Below are 13,483 nucleotides of genomic sequence, written 5' to 3' on the forward strand. Positions count from 1 at the left end.
AATGCAGGAATATTCACTTGGCATTATCAGCACCACACTCTAACCAACTGGGCTATGCAGGCTGATATAAGAAGTTTATCCCAGATGTACTAGAAAATGTATTTTCTTTCTTTACCGAGAAAGTTCAGGAGTCCCCAAGTGCCTTTGGCCAATGGCTAAATTCCATCCTACTTTCTATCATGTACTGGTAAATCTGAACATTAAGGGCCACTTCTCAGGGTATATTCTGTAAGCAAGTACTTACCGAGCAAGTACACAACATGCATCAGATCTGAAGGGCACACATGTTTCATACATGGCTTCTCCTTCAAACTACTTGCAAGCAAAGGCCAAGAGAGGTTCAAGCTTCCACATGCAAATATTTTCAAGGGAACCTCACGGCAATTTAAACAATAACCATTATATAATAAAAAATAATGAGAATGTAATTGATACTACCAATTAGAATTAAAAACAGCAGCATAAAATAAGATTGGAGTATATTATAACAACTGAACTGCAGAACAAACATTGAGCATACAAATCCTTTGATTTTGCAATTGATACTTGCAAATGTATCATATCAAGTGTCTGAGTTTTCCAGCCTTGCACTGGCCAGGACCAGTGACAACAGGTCCTTCCTCACTCATTACAGTTCTGCTCAACAGCCACATAAGAGTGCGATGGAAACAGAAAGTGGGGCCTCTTTTCTGCCTTTTCTACTACATGGTAGGTACGACTGTTTGTTTTTTTGTTTGAATTTCTATCTCACCTTTTTCTCCAAGGAGTTAAAGATGGTGTACATGCACAGGAACCAGAGCAGCAGGACCCATCACCAGAGCCAGAGGGGCCCCAGTCCCCATGAACATGGTCGATTCTGAGGTGTAGGGAGTGGCACTCTAGGAGGCTGAGGCAGTCAAGGGCCCACAGCGCAGCTCTCTAGCTGGCCAGGTGAGGCTCGCTAGCTCTGGGAGAAAGTGTGTAATTACTCAACTGGAGAAGGCTTTGAACAGGTGAAGGTCTCATGCCTCACAAGCCCAGATGCTGCAATCAGCATGCAAAGTACAGCTGAGGTGCTGTGTCTGCTCAACTGCCCATGTTGGTGGACCTTGGGCTTGGATGCACCTAGACCTCTATGGGACTGTGCTTTCGGTTTGATTCTGGACTGCTGGACTTCAGACTTGGCCGTTTGTATTGACCTTGGACTGTGTTTCCTGACCTTTGGATTTTGGACTTTGCTTGTGTGGACTGAACTCCAGGCTTAAAACTTTGGACCTGACATACTGACTTGCTGCCAGCTAAGCCAGGGGTTCAGGACACAAGGTAATTGTCACAATCGTGGTGCTCACCTTTGTTCTTGTAGAGGGTTACAATGCTGGGGTCACACATTTCTTGTGGCATGGATCCTTTTCCCCAGCACTGCAAGGGAAGACCATCAAGGTGTATAATGAGGGAAGAATTGGCACACTAAAATAATTATAACATGTTCTTAAGTGATGCAACTGCCCCACTATTACACAACGGTAAGGCAGTGGATTTTTTCCTCCAGAGCAATCCAACAGGTTGCACAAGAAGAGCTCTGTTGTGTTAAGTTCACAGTGGCTGATCAGATACCTATTGAGGCCCACAAATAGGACTCTTACCACTAATGTTCTGCAGAAACTAGTATTAAGAGGCATGCTGTTTCTGATAGTGCATGTAGTAAACCGCAATCATCACTAGCAGCCAATGATAGCCTTTTGCTCCATGTCTGAACCTCCTACAGTACTTGGTTTCCTTTGCCGACACTCAAGCCAGGATCAACTTGCCCACATAAATGGTGCAACACATTTTGTGCTGTTGCTCCAGATAGCTGCCATGCTTTGTGTTGCTTGTTCCGCAAGCTGAGCGCAAAACTGTAAGGGTGAATTCACTAGGCATGGATCACAAAATCTGAGGCATCCCAAGATCACAATCATTCCAAACCGTTGTCTATATTTGTACTTCAGCATAAGCAAACAAGGCCCTAATGAAAGGCAAAGCAGGTCTTTAATAAATGAGTTCAAGATTTACAGTGTAAAATCCTTTGGGTGCCAGCCATAACAAATTTACTCTCAGCACCACTGAAATAGTGTGAAAGCGATGAAAGCTACAATTAGGCTGGGCTCCAAAATACACACATATAGGTTTGGCGATGAAAAACAAGGTTCCTGATTTGGGAGCTTCATCACCTGCAGGTGGTTAAAAGAATGTATCCATCATTGACACAAACACTGTGAATGTCATCAAGCTCAAGCATCTGACTCCAGTCCTCCAAAGACTCTTACTGGTGCAAGATCCATTCTTTAGAACTCATTCAGCAGGATATTCTGCTTGTCTCTTGTCTGTTTCAGCCTTGGAACAAATTCGAATCCCATAGTAGATTGAATAATGGGAAGTTAAAATAAATTTGATTACTTTCTCAAATGATTTTCAGCTGCCCAGTGTCTCTTGGGCGCTTTATGTGTAAAAAAAGAAAAGAAAATTTAATTATTGGGTACTCAGGAGAGGCCTATATACTGTAAACTGACATGTAAGATAACAAAAGCGTATATAATACACATTTACTATCGCCAACTTAAGGAATCAACTTTCATTGTGATTAATCATGGATTCTCCTCCTGAGAGAGCTCATGCTGCAGTAACAATGTAGTAAAACTTCGCTTCTCTAAGGGAGCAATCACATACTGAAGATTTGCTGGCTGAGGAGTTGCAGGGATTGGAGGAAGCCCTGCTTCGCTGACAAAGCCCCAGAAACATGGTGGAATGCTCTAGATATACTGGCAGAGCACTCCACTGCCAGGGCTGTTCTGTAAGCAAAGAGGCACTGGAAGAATGGCTGAAAAAGTGCAGAGATATCAGCAGGGGCATGGTGGCACAGGGGAGGCGTACACAATACAACTTCAATCACTGACCACATTCCCATCAACAGTGCAGCTTGACTGCACAGCGCCAGGCCAAGAAGATAACATTTTCTACCCATTCACTTCAAAAGCGGGGTTGGAATTAGTTAGTCTCACATTGCCCATGTCACCATGATAGAGGATAGACTCATAGAATGTGGTGTAACTCAGCACCAAGGGCTCATCCAGACTTCCCTTTGTGCCCTGTTTCTAGGCTCAGGTCCCTGTGAAAACCCGCTCTTTATTATTGAATCAGAGCAAATGGCAATCCACAGAACACCTGAATTGCTTTGGGACAATGAGGCATAAAGACTGTTGTGTCTTTATGGTTTATTTACTCTTGTATACAACCTGAGCCTAGATGAAGGGCTTGCAGAGCATTCACAACCAAAGCAGGTCTGGAGTCCTCCATAAGCGCAGCATTGGATTCAAAGAATGGCAAAAAGCCATGTTTCTGCCTCCTTTTCCACAGCCTGCCACTGTCAGTCTCTACAGCATGTTGTGCCCTCTCTTCTCTGCTTGCCAAACCGCTTGCAAAACTGACACCTTCCCTCCTGTTCGCTAATGTCACCCACCCTGTCTCTGCCCACCAACACACAGCTGGAGGAGGAACCCCTCCCCTCCTTGTCTTCACTCTCTCTTGATGGGTTCCATGATGGGCCATCACTGTTCTTTGTTTCTTAATGGCTTGCACTCAGCTAGCCCTGCCAGCCTGGCTAGATTTGCTAGTATAAGGTAAACTCAGGAATTTCCATGTTTGGCACAGTTTAATCAAACTTTAATTCTGACTTTTACTCATTCTAAGACTTATGAGTGCCTTGTACCCACAAAACTCTGGCATTCCGACACATAACAAATAGCTGCTGCTCTCTCCAGTGCCTTACTTCTAAACATTTTTCACACTCACAATAGTTGCACATTCACAACACATGCAGCACACACAAACAGAGCACATATAGTTTCACAGAACTCTCTATCTTACATGCGCGCACACAGTGCCAGCAACACTCATATTTACACTCTCAGACACAAGCACCCATGCAGAAGCATGTGCATGTTCTTTACTCTTAAGGAGTTGATGGGTTGTTGTTTTATCTGATCTTAGTACTGTTGTGCTTCTAAAATTGATGATAAAAGAACCCCCTGGCTGCCCTTTAGAGTTCCTCTCTAAAGGGCTGCCAGAAGCATCTTTCAGTTCCTGATTGGACTTCTCTCACATCTCAGCACTGTGGTGATTAGTGCTGAGATTGTAGATAGATGATCCCTCTGGCTGCCCTTTAGAGAGGAATGTTCAAGGGCAGCGAGAATACTTTTTATGACTGGGAGACAAAGAAATCTGCCTGTTCTTTAAAAATCACTCTCTAAAGAACAGAAAACTTTATCACCCAATGAGATTGCAAGATAAAGTTGCAAAGGCTGGTGGGACACCTTATGTGGTTTGGTGGGCTGGATCTGGCCTGTGGGCCACAGGTTAGCCACTGCTGCTATATGTGAACACTTCATCTCAACATAACTTCATTGTTCTCAAACTCCCCATCTCTCAACAGTGGGGTGAAACAGCTCTCATATCCAGGGGAAATGGACTCATCTGTGCACACAAATAAGCTCTCTGTTGGCAAATGCCAGTCACTCCAGTCCTTCCTGAATGCACATGTTCTGCTGGATCCATGGAGCAGAATTAATAGTCACTGAATACATGGTGTTCACCTGCAAGTGGGAAGTGAAGATTACAGTCACAACAAGTCTTCCCTTCCCTACTAATTGTTGTGGGTGAGGGAAGGCTGAGCCATGAGCTGTGCATTGAGGTGGCACAATTCACTTTCCTCTCACTCCCTCACAAAGTCCTGTTGTGGCATGCTAAACATAAGATTGGTCTGTGAAACAACCACAGGTCATAGCCAGTGTTAGTCATGCCCATTGCAATTAATGGACATGGCTTACTTACTCTGGATAGAAACATGGCTGAATACGGCCCCAATTCTGTTTGATGTTTTAAGGCTGCCAGTGGTCATACATCATGTCCTTTCTTCACCCTCAAACTTCTCTGGAGACCAGAAGGATACAGTCAGAAGCCTCCATTGCTCAAAACAAAAGTTAGCTAACAATTTAGCTTGACCAATGTAATTTTGATGCTGCACTGCAACATTTAAAACTCAGAACACCAATTAAACCACATATACAACCAAACAATCCATTAAGCACAGACCAAATGGTTTTTTTGTTTGTTTTTGCTCTTTCTTATTTGTCCCAAACTAAAGGAAAAGCTGGCCTTATATAACATAACAGCCTTCTGAGTTGTGCACCCCCTCCCAGGCTGGGTCTAATCCAAAGTGTAATAGATAATAATGTCACCCAAACTCATAATTACTTTGTTTATGAAACTGCCTAGCTTGTAATGCTCAGATGCAACACAAATTGAATGTCATTTCCTTCAAAGTTCTCTAAAAAGCCAATTGGTTGGGTGTGGCTTGCAGCACCTCCTCTTTTAATTCTCCTTAAAACTCAAGGGGGAAAATATAGGAAGGAAATGCAGGGACGTGAGCATTTACTAATCAGACTTCCAGATGGCATTTGGAGCGTCATAACAGTAGCTGCTTTCCCTTGCAAAATGTGTCCAGTACTTGGCAATCTTATCGAGAATGGAAGGGTTGCTGACAGGCTTAATCCCTGCTAATTTTAGGAAACTGAAATGGAGAGGGTTGAAAATCATAATTTGTATTCCCAAGACGAAGGGACCTAGTGACATAAAAGTACATCTGTGTTAGGGATATCTAGGCAGCAGGAATGCCAACATTTGTATTGGCCTTTGCAGCTTGCCTTTAATAGAGATCTGATTGGCAGATATCAGCAAGTGGCAAAAGCTTCAACTCCCAATTTCTATGAATCAGGCTGCTCTTGAATGGCAAAACAGGAAACCATTCCCTCTTCCCAGGTTGGCAGCCCTACAAAGCAAGGTTTTTAACTGGTGTAATTAACTGGGCTTTTCAAAATTTTATGCGCAACAAAATATTTTGGTAGCATTTACTGTGTGGAAAACAGTATCCAATGGGACAAATATGGAGAATACACTCCAAGTCACAGTAAATGGAAAATCATTTATTTTATTAATAAGTCTCTTTAAAAAAAGAAAAGAAAACGGAAGTGACCCACTCTAACACTTCCAAGAACAATAGAACACAACCCCAGAAAAGCATATTCAGTATGTTCAGCACAGTAGTTTCAGTACTGGCTGGAAAGTGACACTGTGTTTGGTGCCTGATGGAAAACAGCGGCATGTCACATTATATTGCTGGGTTCCTCGCAACTGTCTGAAAGGAAGATGGATGTGTGGGCTTTTATTTTTTTAGACGAAGCAAACTGCTCTTCAGAGACCTAATTGCTAAAGAAGCATTTTTGTATGACTGGCAATTTCTACACAGTGAACTCCAATGACAGATCTACAAAAACCGAAGAGCTGCTCTAAAGCACTCTTGTCTGTCAGTACAAGATATCTGGGGAAAACCCTTGATGATTGTTTCTGGCCTTGTATAGACATATGTTTTACTATTTTGGTTTGATTACCATATTTGATCTTGCAGAAGCTTGAGCATTCATATGTCAGCATCAAATAATGATCAACGGCACAGTGATTATAGACATCGTTTGGTTGTATAAAGAGCTGTAGTCTATCTGGAGTGTAAAGTGTGTAAAGTCTACAGTTCTTTCCATATACCTTAAGAGCAAAGTAATACAATAATAATAATAATAATAATAATAATAATAATAATAATAATAATAATAATGCAATCCCATTCATGTCTGCAAGTCTGTGAAGTAGGTCTGCCCAGATACGTTTTTGAGAACAGATTTCCACTAAGAGAAAAAGCAGAAATGTGAGGTTGGATGTAATACAATCAAGGCCAGAATCAGCGATTGGCATCTTCAGGCAGTTGTTAAGGCCCTAGTCTATCTCCAGGTCCCACTACACTGGGTGGCTGGGGTTGTGAGCCATCAACTACTTTAATGGCCTGTGATATCCCGACCCAGAGCAACACTTTTGTTATTAAAATGGTGGGCAGCTTGCAGCCATCTGTTGCAGATCATGTTGCTTCTGCCTGTCCCACCAGCAGGAAAGCCCAGGAAGGAGACCTTTTGTAGGAAGGAGCACACAAGTGTCACTTTGCTGGCGGTCTCTAAAGCCTGGAGCTGACCCTGTGTCTAGTAATAAACCAAAATGTATGTATATATTTATTAATTTACTTACTAAATTTCTATTAAATATCATCTGAGGGTCACAGCTCGGTTTGCAATATAAAAACACAAAAATGCATAACACACTAATAAACAAAAAACAATACCACCAACCCCAGTTTAAAATATCATAGTTTGTTTAAGTAGCCAAAGGCCTGGGGGAAGAGGAATGTTTTTGCCTGGTGAGCCTCGCTGGAGAGAACATTCCGCAAGCTGAGAGCCACCTCGGAAAAGACCTGTACCCGTGTTTCTACCCTCCTGACCTCTCATGGAGGGAGCACAAGAAGAAGGGTCTCAGATGATGATTGAAGAGTCTGGGCTGGTTCATATGTGGAGGGGTGGTCCTTGAGTTATTGCAGCCCTGAGCCATTTAAGGCTTTATACATCAAAAGCAGAACTTTTATTTTGGCCTGGAAACTAATTGGCATTGAAAACATGACAGTTCATCTTCTAATGTGTTAATTGTTTTCTATAACCAATATTTTTTGTGGGGAGGGCTGGGCATGAAAACAGAGATATATAATTATGCCATGGCTGTTTTTGTTGATTTTTATCACAGAATAATTATTTTATAGTTCAGAAACAGAAGATAAAATTGTTTAATTTTTGGATCCATGAAGTTTTAGGATGAAAAGAAATGGGTACTTGGCAAAAGTTTCCTTTTGTTTATCATTCTTAAGTGGGTTAATATAAAATCTACTCAGCTGAAATGGTTTTCTAGACAGAGTAATAATCTCAATGGTCATAACACTTTGAGGCTTTGTATGGCATTCTTTAGTGACGTAGACAGATTTCTCTCAAGTGTATTCCTTTCAGACCACCTGAGAACAAGTATTCCTCTACAAAATTTATATTCCTAAAATTATCCATTCTCCCTGGTTCTATAAAAAAAGATGATTTGCTCATATTTTCCCCCTTTGCTCTGAGTATGCAGCAGTCATGTTGGACATCTTTCCTCAGTGTTCTTCATTTCATCATTCAGCCCACATCTGGTGGCTTGACCTTGGGATCTGTGCCATTGGACAGCTCCATATATCAATGTTTTCTTGGCAGAAACCTTCCCCTCTACCATCTTTCATACTGAAGTACATGCTTTTTATACACTGTGATAAATATGCACTTTTGACTGCTAGTTCATGCCAAGAGGCAAAGCCACACAGTTAACTGTTCCTCTTCCTTTGCCTATTTTTTTGTGTTTGATAGCATATTCAAACAGCATATTCAGAAATAGCCATGATGTTCACTTTGCACAGAGAAATCAAGTGAAAGTCTAAGTGAGGAGGAACAGTTTCATGTATCTGCATTTTTGAAACATTTCTATTTATGCCTTACAAAAATCTGTCCAATATGCATTATTGGTTTTTTTTAATGCACTAAACAAAGGAATGATGTAATTTATATTCATAACACGTGTAGCTCCAAACAACCCTAGAGATACAGATAGAGATACTGATTCAGTGGGGTTCATGTATGCACTGGAGTTTAATGTGTGCAGCTGGATTTCCCGTGTGAGCAAGTGTTGCTGACCTAAAGACTGGACTATGGTAATGCACTCTTTGTGAGGCTGCCTTTGAATGTGGTCCAGAAATTACAACTGGTACACAATGCCAGAAATGCTTTGAAAATGGTCCAGAGACTTCAACTGGTACCCTTGTTATTGAGTGTGCGCTGGCGAGAACAACGTATCACGCTAGTTCTGAAACATCTGTCTTGGTTACCAAGTTTTTCCCCTTAAGCCTGATTCAAAAATGGGTTTTGACCTTTCAAAGCCCTGTGAAGCCTGGCCACTGACGGGAACTCAGCAAACACGTTCTTCCATATGAGTCCCCAAAGGTGTTAAGATCTGCTGATGAGGTTCTTCTCTGAGCGCCCTCTTTCTTGAGTAAGATTAGCTTCTCCTAGGAGCAGAGCCCTTTCGAGCTGCGAAACACAATCTTTGGAAACGCTCATTTACATTCCTCCTTGTTTTCCTTTTAGAGACAAGAGAAAACATCTCTGTTCTACCAGGCATTTTAGCATTTAACTGGAGCTATGCTTTTAGTGTTTTGTGGGTTGTTGTTTTTGTTTTGCTTTTGAGTAATTTTATTAAATTATTCTACTTCATCTATAAAGAGCTTAAGTTGTTTCATTGCATGTAAGCAACCTTGAGACCATTCACATTTAAAAGAAATGGCACAGAAATATGGGGGGGGGGACCCACTTCAGAAATAGCTTTAAGTTTTTGTAACCATAGGATTGGGGAGAGAGTTTAAAGCATTATAACAACCTAAGGAGTGGTGTACTCTTGTAATGCTACAATCCCATGCATGGCTATTCAGAAGTTAGCAATACAGTGGTACCTCGGGTTAAGAACTTAATTCGTTCCTGAGGTCCGTTCTTAACCTGAAACTGTTCTTAACCTAAAGCACCACTTTAGCTAATGGGGCCTCCCACTGCCGCCGCGCCGCCACTGCACGATTTCTTTTCTCATCCTGAAGCAAAGTTCTTAACCCGAGGTACTATTTCTGGGTTAGCGGAATCTGTAACCTGAAGCATCTGTAACCTGAAGTGACTGTAACCCAAGGTACCACTGTATAGGATTGCAGCCTAAGCAACATAAAGGTCATCGCGTTCCACCCCCCCCATCTTTAGACTACAATACTATATTCACATCTGTACGCGCCATTGAGCTCAATGGGACTTACTTCTGAGTAGACATGCATAGGATTGTACTGTTAATGACTCTTAAGTGTATATGTACACTATGAGTGCATATCAGTTTTATGCAAGTTTATCTGTCATCATTTCCCTCCCAAAATCCAGGATATTTCATCTTGGCAAGGAAACTGAGAATTCTGTTAGTGACTGAATTACAGAGATCCTCACAGAACTATTTTCTGAAGTGGAGAATTAACTCAGTATGTTCCTTACACTGGCACACTGAGTTTGCACACGCAACCTCTTCAAACTGCAGGCATTGCTACATTAGATATTTGATCCAGATTTGTAAGAAATAAATCTTTAGGCATGGCAGTTCCCACGCTCCCTGTTTGTTTGTTAACTCCTGAAATGGCTTGCCCAGTGGAGCAGAGCCATAATGGTACCTTCTCAGCAGGTGTGTAGATGTTACTTACTGGTAGGGACAAGGGTGAGCTGGCTGGGGCAGGTAGGCACAGGTACGAAGTAGTTGGGTAGAGCAGTGGGATCACCCGATTGGCTTCACCAGTATCATCATGCCAACGTCCCCACCACCTCGCCTCACCATGCCCATCTCCCTCCCAGTAAGCAGCAGTAACATTGCAGCTTTGCCCCCTCTGGTCAAGCTGCTTCTGCCTCAGTTTCACCTGGATCGAGCCTCAGTTTATTGGCTCTCAGCCAGTCCAGCACCAGACACTTGTTCAGGATATCCATTGACTCACGCCACTACTTGATGAAAAAGAGAACTAGAACTGTGTGTCCTCAGTGCACTGACTCACAGCATTTTACTGCATATCTATGGATGACCTCCTTCACTAGTTTCATGTTAAAACTAAAGGGCATGCAGGAGCCAAAGACTCTGGGCTGAGTCTTTATCGTCTTTCGGCAATTCCTGGCAAAAGTGCAAGCATTTTCTGAGAATTTATGATGGCTCAGAAAGACCCAGCCCTGTCTGAATCAAGATGCAAAGTTTTGTCTATCACTGTTCAATATGAACAAATGAAAAAGGCTCCGGTGAGAAAAAGCCTTGTTGCTCCTCCGTGTACTTAGATGTTATCGGTGTTATCATCAGACAAGGTGGTAAGGTCAGAAGTTGTTGGCAAGTTCAAGAAGTCAAGAGAGTTTCAAGGAACCTGTAAGCCTCAGCATCATGTTACAGGTAAACAAAATAATTTAAGGCTGCAAAGCTACATGCGTTTACCTGGAAGGAAGAACCATTGTACTCAACAGGACTTACTTCTGAAGAGATCTGTGTAGGATTGTTGTGTAAGTTGTTGAAAAGCACATAGAAATTAAATGCCAGCTCATTGAATTCAGTGCTTCTATCATGTACTCCTAACAAGATAATAGCAAAGGGCTGTGATGACAAATGGATTGCAGAGTTTTAGCCGCCGTCTTAAAAGTGGTTCTACATTGCAAATCTATGGCAACATACTTGAGATGATGTTTCTTTGTGGGCTGCAACCTACATCTCTATTACTACTGCCAAATGCCTTAGTCTGTTTGTGGAAGCTGCCTTATAACAGGTCAGAATATTTCTCAATCTAGCCCAGTATTCACTACTCAGACCGACAGTTGTTTTCGAGTAGAAGTCTTCATCTGCTACCACTTCCTTTTACTGTAACTGGAGATGTCAGACATCAAACCAGAGGCTTTATGCAAGCTATAGCTCCTCCCCAAATGCTCTTCCTGTCACAACCTGCACAAAGTACTTAGGATGAAGGCAAGATATTGCTGTACATCAGGGGGAGGGGAAAATATGGCCCAACAGAGGATGATGTACTCCACCTCCCATCAGCCCCAGGGTCAAAGCTGATGGGAGTTGCAGTCCAGTAACACCTGGAGGGCCATAGACCAAAGTTTTGGATTGAAGATACCCAGGACTCCCCCCCCCCCACCAGAGCTCACCAGAGCTCAGTGGCACCTATCAGATGGGCACCATTGCCATTCTAAGAGAACAAGGGAGAAGTTCATGGTGAGATCAGGCACCTCTTTTTCTAGAAAAATAGCACTGAAGATACCATTTGTGTTCCAAGTGACACCACAGAGAGGGAACAAAAGGACCTGCGAATAACAGCTGCTGAACTTTTTAAGAAAATCAGGGCATTAGCAATATAGCTGGCAGGGACTTCAATGACTACTTAGAATCTTGAGAGGAAAGACAATCACTATAGAGAGGGGCAGGGGACATAAAACTGGTAACAATGAAGTCAGGATGATGAGGGCAACCACCTGAACATGGGTATTAAGGAGAGCCACATTATGATAACATACCCTCCAACATTTCTCTGATGAAAATAGGGACATCCTACCATACCCTCCATAGGGACGCGGTTGGCGCTGTGGGTTAAACCACAGAGCCTAGGACTTGCCAATCGGAAGGTCGGCAGTTCGAATCCTCACGACGGGGTGAGCTCCCATTGCTCAGTCCCTGCTCCTGCCAACCTAGCAGTTTGAAAGCACGTCAAAGTGCAGGTAGATAAATAGGTACCGCTCCAGCAGGAAGGTAAACAGCGTTTCCATGCACTGCTCTGGTTTGCCAGAAGCGGCTTAGTCATGCTGGCCATATGACCCGGAAGCTGTATGCTGACTCCCTCGACCAATAAAGCAAAATGAGCGCCGCAACTCCAGAGTCGGCCACGACTGGACCTAATGGTCAGGGGTCCCTTTACCTTTACCATACCCTCCAAAATTTCTCTGAAGAAAACAGGGGTGTCCTAAGGAAAAGTAGGACATTCTGAGATCAATTCAGAAATTGGGATGGCTTCTGTAAATCAGGGATGTCCCTGGAAAATAGGGACACTTGGATGTTCTGTGATAATCATGACAAAACATCATAAGGATGTCACTGCTCTCAGTAATTGTACTTGCTTTAAGCCACAGTGCCCCTTCTGGCAAGGCCTTTATAAACATGCTTTTCTTTTAGAAAGAGTATTTGAATATTGGTGCAATGTGAATAAAAAGCACAACATTCTAGAGAAATAAGGCTGAATATTATATTTAGAATTTCAGATGGATTCCTGTAAGTGGCAGAATATATTTAAAATGTCTGCAACAGCCCAAGAAGCAAATCATGTTCTGATGCAGCCTGATAACAACGTAAGTGAATCCAGCCTTCTGTGATAAGCTAATCTGAGATGTAAATTGACGTTTGTGACATTAATTGACTGGCTACACAAACAGCAGAGAGCCCATGGCTTTCTAATGTAAATACAAGGAAAGCCACTGTAATCCTTCAGGTTCATGCTATTATGACTGTTCACATGTGTTACAAAGAAATGACATTTTTTCTTAAAGAAACTATAGATAAAGGATTTGATGTGATATAATTTGACTTGGACCTTGTACGCATAGTAGGTCTCTGTTCTAGAGAGGAATGATATCCTCTTCTAATCAACTGTTTATTTCTAGAGCAAAAAAAAAGTCTTTTCAAGTATTTCAGCCATAGCATCAAGCACACATTGCAACTAACAATGTGTGTGCACTTCACATTAACTGAAAATGAACAGAGATCTCTTCAGTTGACCCTAGCTCTGTTCAAGGTGTTCATGACTTGATTCTGATAACATTTCTGCTTCGCTCTAGGATTCTAAAAAAGACAAATCTTAAAAGGCACTGCACATTAGCTTCAGCAGAATATAAAGGGGATAGCATTTTAGCTGCACAACTGCAAAAAG

At 42.3% G+C, this 13,483-nt stretch overlaps 1 long non-coding RNA gene across 1 annotated transcript in view; it reads right to left on the reverse strand.

Annotated features, from left to right (window-relative positions):
* Positions 1 to 1,326: 1,326 nt before the first annotated feature.
* The window catches only part of LOC310714773, a 75,344-nt gene continuing 63,187 nt past the window's right edge, over positions 1,327 to 13,483 (reverse strand). The window contains exon 3 of the long non-coding RNA XR_014530061.1: positions 1,327 to 1,398. This is a non-coding gene — a long non-coding RNA (uncharacterized lncRNA). The remainder of the gene's footprint in view (positions 1,399 to 13,483) is intronic.

This window comes from Podarcis liolepis, assembly GCF_965112155.1.
Source record: "Podarcis liolepis genome assembly, chromosome: 9".
NCBI lineage: Eukaryota > Metazoa > Chordata > Lepidosauria > Squamata > Lacertidae > Podarcis > Podarcis liolepis.